The sequence below is a fragment of the Acyrthosiphon pisum genome, chromosome X (assembly GCF_005508785.2).
Source record: "Acyrthosiphon pisum isolate AL4f chromosome X, pea_aphid_22Mar2018_4r6ur, whole genome shotgun sequence".
Lineage (NCBI taxonomy): Eukaryota > Metazoa > Arthropoda > Insecta > Hemiptera > Aphididae > Acyrthosiphon > Acyrthosiphon pisum.
Genome location: NC_042493.1, coordinates 91084321 through 91090863, shown reverse-complemented (window position 1 = coordinate 91090863; position 6543 = coordinate 91084321).

Here is a 6543-nt window from a genome sequence, read left to right as displayed (position 1 = left end):
ACGATAAACGCAAAAAATGTGTAACGTTTCAATTGTAAATAACATAAAATGGAATTTTTTTCGAATGCAAGTCGTGAATTTTTTTCATTAATTTAATTGAGAAAAAGTTGTGCATTATAACATAATAATAACACGACATATCTTTCACAGATACCTATCATAATTTATTTGGTTATCATAAAATGTGTTCAATGATCAATCGATAGGATGTTTGTAAATATATAAAAAGAATAAGGAGAACGAGTAATGATATATACTTTTTGATGACTATAATATGTCACGGGCTGTGTTAACATATTATAATGCTGACATTAGCCGAATAATACAATACCTTAGATGATCTCATGAGATGATAAAATAATTTTAATTTACAAACAATATTAAGTATTAATTATGACTAAGACATAATTGGTAATTACCATAAAAGTCATATTATCAGATAGTAAAAATAAAACATAATTTAAATTATATCATATGTATAAACAACTTTATTAAATAAAATATTATAAAGCGGACTGCTCACCACGTAAGTAACCAATTAGACACAATTTACTATTCAGTAATAAGCAGTTGTTAGTAGGAGAATACATATTATTACCTAAATCGTGACAAATAAAAATGGGAATACAAAAAGATAGTAAAATAAAATGTGAATAAACCATCAGCGGTAACTACACTCTAAGTATCTTAAACTTAAGTTAAAGAGTTTATTAGATATGGACTAATAATTTAGTCATATATAGCAAACAATTACGAGTGCAGATGAAACTTGATTATTCCCAATGGGTACTTAAGCATTGCAGTTAGACACATATCCAACAATTGTTATTATGAATTACCATATAATGAGTTGTAAAAATATTCAACAGAAAAGACACTGCTGTTCCCCTAGCACCAAATAATAAGCCTTTTACCTAACAATTCTCTGGTTTCTTTGTCTCAATCTGGTATAGGTACATAATATGTAACGTTAATCGACCGTTTTCCACTTTGACGTCCTCATCCTGGGTTAAGACGTTTGTTTCCCATCAAATTGTTGGGTCGAAGCTATAAATTCCCGATTATTTTTCATATGTATAAGTATAACGCTGATGGGTACTTCAGTTTTACGTTTTCTAATTTACTACAGCTTGACAATGAATTTCTTCGTAAGTCTCAAATTTGTTTGAGCTGATTGGATTAGTTGAACGGATCTTATGATGTGCAACGTTCTTGCAGAGTTCCGTTTTAGGACAAATAATTCAATTATGTGTATGACTTTCGATAATAATAATTTATTATGTATATTATTTAAAATTATTTATATATTAAAATTATTTTACTATCATTTCTCGCCTCAGACGTGATGCCTACAGTGGTGATTTCCCTCGCATTTCGACCACCTGTACCACAGTCCACGGTAGGCAACCGTAACACACTTTTAGTGAATTTGTCCTCTCTGCACGGCTCGTCATGCGCTGCTTTTTAGACACCTACGCATTGATGTTGTTTCAGTGTTTGTACAACCCTAGTACCATTTGACACCTATCCCACGTTGTCTCATTTGTGTCCATTTGCAACATTATAAATTTATATTTAATTTTATCAATTATTAATATTATTTTAAATATATAAAATTAAAATGTTATCATATTTTATTTCTAGCTGAACCCATGCACTTTGTTGCCAGTAAAAATTAGCAACTCTTAAAAAAATTATGATTGTTCAACTTTTTTTGGGTTTAACTTGCTGCAGTAAGTGTAACTCGGCCACCCTGGTAGGCGATGTTCAATAATTTGATTTGATGTAAGCTTTTACCTGATATGTCCGAATAACCAATAATAATAACCAATAACCAATAATTTCTACTGTAAACTGTAACCAATGGCAACTATTAATAAATAAAAATAAAATTTCCAATTTCTATCGTGAACCTCAATATCTCTGTTTGAGCACCTCTTTAAAATGCGAATTTCAGCAAATCCTTTCTTATTGCACGGTGATAAAATGAGAAGAACCTCTATTCCAAATTTCAAGTTCATGCGTTGAGTAGTTTTGGAGATACAGCGATCAGTGAGTGAGTGGTATTTGGATTTTATATGTATAGATTACATTGCACGCTTCCGTGGAATTTGGAATTACACAAGATACTAGAGAAGCAGCCACGTATACAGGGGAGAGTGTTTGGGGGTTCAACCTCCCCCCTCCAGATTTTTTTTGTGTACGTGTCTGTAAAGGAGATATATATTTACATCAAATATAGAACTTTTAACATAATATCCATACTATTCACAGTATATGTTAACATTGAGATCCGAATAGTGTTGATATTTCATGTTTAGAAACAAAAATGAATTACACATTAGCCATGCCGTTTGGTTGATGTGTCCGGTTAATGTCGACATTATCCTAATGTTGACATTACCTGTAACAACTACCTATTGGCGCGTACCTATTGGTTGGAATAAATTATAATACATTTGGGATTTTTCTTTTTATATACCTATTATATTTTTACCTTACTGGCTATTTAATAGGTCAATTAAAAAATGAATTCTCTTCCCGAATGTAACGCGTCAATGATATTCCATCAAAGACAATAGCTAAACACGATGAATACTAATATGCGTTGTCTATTTTGAATATAATATCATCATAGAATAGTGATTACTAATAGAGGCGATGACGATTGTTGTTATTTTGTTATTCTAAGCGTATAAGATATGCAAACGCATATTAAACTTTTATCATCGCACGTCTTGTGTCAACGATCAAATTATTTTTCGAAAAAAAAACCAATTAAATATGCCTGTGGAATTTAAACGGTTAACATTCTTTTTTATAGATATACCAGCTATTAAAAATCGAATTAATAATATAAAAACCTACGAGATTTTTGTAAATTTGTCTACTAACTATTTTATATTGAATAATATAAAATAGTTGTTCCTAAAGTGGGTATGTATGTATACATATAAGTATATTACACATTTTATAACCACGTTTATTTAAAAATACCTTTTTTTTTTTTTGGTTTATGAATAATTCATACATTTTTTCCTTGATAACAGTACCTACCTATATACGTTTTTAAGCTAAACACGATTAATACATGCTAGCATATACGAATGCGTGTACTAAGAAAAATTCCAATATCGGTTGTATGTGATATATAACTAACAGTTCTTAAAAATTCAGTCCTCGAGTTTTAAGACAGTTCTGGTGAATATATCACACGAATTCTCTTAAGCATTAAGAAAAAAATATGCATTTGCACTGTTGTAGAATATGTATGATTAAAATATTTAATGGGTGCTGTTTTAAATTTCCTAAAAAACAAAAAAAAAAATCAATTTTAAAAAATACGATTTTATGCATTAATAATATTGAATATTAAAAAAAATTCATTAAAAATACTGTTTTAAACATAATGTTAAAAAAAAACATATATTTATCATATTGAATAAGTAGTTACCTATCGTATCGTATTATATATACAATTGCAATTGCCAATTTGTCATTATCGCGATTTACGCAAGTCGTAAATAAAATGACCTATACATAAATTAGAATATATTATTATATACTCGTATTATTATATTATATCAGCTCACATATTATGACGAAGCTAAGTAAATAGTCAGTATTTAATTATTTTCTTTTTAATGGAATAGTTTATGGTAAGTTGTTATAAAATGTTATCCATTCTTATAATATATAATATAAATGTACCTACTTAAAATATGAAAAGCTACCTTTAAATTCAAAAATATGTTCTAAAGTTTAAGTTATTTTACGATGAAACTAATATTCATGTTTGGAAAGCAATGAGTTAATCAGAAAAATAGAAAATGTGGATTTTAATTCTTATGCCATAAATCATAATATTAACTAATAAACTTTAAGCTATTAAAACCATCAAAAATTCAAAATAATCTACATTATATTATTTTGTTCGGAACTTGCAACAAATTCGCAATATTTCTTCTAGTATAAAAAATAACTGAAATTTAATTTTTCATAATAATAGGTACTTATATACTGATTTGATCAGTTGTATTTAATAAAAAAAACATGAAATGTCAGAAATTTGGTTTTTGTAATAGTTTTATGTTCTATCTATGTACCTTATATTTATTTAGATAAATAATCAGTATATATAAATATCAGGTATATAAAATAAATATAGATAAAGTTTAATTTCAAAATCAAAAAATCAAAAATGTATACTGTTTTCAAAAACAAACGTGATGGCAATAGAAAAATGTTGGAATTGCACGCAGTTAAATTTTTATTTTTAAACCAAATTCAATATAACTTATCGATATATCGAGTGTTAATTCACTTTTATACAAATTACTCTGCAGTATGAAATTAAAAATATGGCCACAGGTACTATATATGTGATGAAATTAATGGAACTTGTCTGTATTGCTATTTCCAAATCTAAAAAAACCACATCATAGTAAAGCCCAATATTGATAGATTTCTTGTTGCTGCTCAGAATCTTAAGTTCGAACATGCCTCCACAATTGCATCTGGTGACAAAACATCAATCAAATCGCTTTTGTAATGATGTCATTTCTGATTTTACATTACACTATGAGGCTAATTTTTGTTTCCACCAAAGGACTAAACACGACCGTCTGCTATATTATTATTATTATTGAAACACAATACATATTGAAACCGGATTATTAGCTACGTTTTAAAGCGTAAACATTTACGGAATACATATTTAAATATTCATTTAACGATACATTTTGGTCTCAAACGGACCCTTTGTTGTATTTACAAATTGGATTATTATAAATAGACCAGCGGACACACCCAAACAACAGTTGTTCACCATAAAATGTGTCTGTAATAATAATATATTTTAATATAGTAGGCGTTTTCAGTTATGAAACGAATTTAAATCATATTCAATCAAATTCGAAGGCAATTTATTATGTGTAGTCAAAATTATGCGATAGAAAATAATATTTTTCAATGTTTTTTTTTCGCTGATAATAAATAAAATATAATTTTTAGATAGGTAAGTACCTGTAATAATTGAGTGGTAGGTAAATACACACAGAAATATGAAACAAAACTATATTACTATTGAGGTAGATGTTTATTATTTATATAATCAACATAATAATATCATAAAAAATAGGAATTATAATAAGAATTGTAATAATATTACAGTTTTATTTTGGATTTATATAAACAATAATTAAGTGACAATTTAGTGTAAAATCTTAATTACAGATTTGTTAATATATTGCCTATCTAGTACGCCCGTAAATTTGTAATTATTTCAGCAGAAAAACTTGAATAAATAAGCAATTTATTTATATTGACTTCTTTTGCTCTACTATATATTATTTTAAATGTATGATTTTAACAATTAAGTTAATAAAGCAAAAATATAATTGATCAAATGTACATGCGCACATAATTGGTTTTTAATCGTCTATATTCTATGTAAAAAAATCAATTAACTGAATGTTTATTTCAATTTAATGATTATTAAATCTAAAGTTTTAAATTACATTCCATGTCTAAATCATATTATTTTAACTATTAAGGTTTTTAGCTTACAAATATAAATATATAATTCATGGTCTTTAAAATATATATTTCAATGTATTTATCTATAAAACATTATATTAAACGCCTAATAATTTTGCGTAATATATATTTTTAACACAACTAAGTTCTAAATAATGTTTTAAGTCTTAACCATACCTATTCGAGATGATAATATTTTGACTGATGCATTATAAAAACTATTTTCACGTGATCATCAAACATTATTATTTATTGGATGATTAAATAAAAAGGAATTCAAATTTAGATAACACTATCACGTCGTATTCGCAGAACTTGATAATAAAATGGTGTAATAAGTTAATTATTATTACAAATTTAAAGTAATTAGGTACAAAATTAAATTAAAAAATAAATCAGAGCCGAGCACAGAGTAATGCATAGACTGGGTGCATGCACTCGAGGCAACGGAACATTTTATTTGATATTATTAACATTTTTGTTGCATTGATTAATTATTATTGCAGACGATACAATATATTATTACAAACCTCGAACTTCAAACAATGTGATTATAATAGGATGTTTATACAATTTTCGGTGCAATGCTTTTTAAAAATATTCAATACTACATATTGAAAGTATAATAAGAAAATAAAATACACCATTATTGTTAAACTAACACGTGATTCACTCTATTCAGAATCAAAGTAAATCATGTAAATTATAGGCCATACATTTTATATACGTATACTATAGCCTATATTAGGTGTTCACCTTCACAAGTTTATGATTTTTTTCATTAAAAGAAGTTTAAGGAACATATATATAACTGAGATACATCTACTTGGGTAGGTTTCCCTTTGGTAGGAGATTTCCAAAAGTCTCATAGATTTATTTTGAAATATGCAATATTAGCCAATTTCGTAAGAAAATCTGTGACTTGGTATTCATAGAAAAAGGAAACGATCCAAAAAAAAATATTTGACGGAGTGACACTTCTTATTTATATTTAACATTTTTACA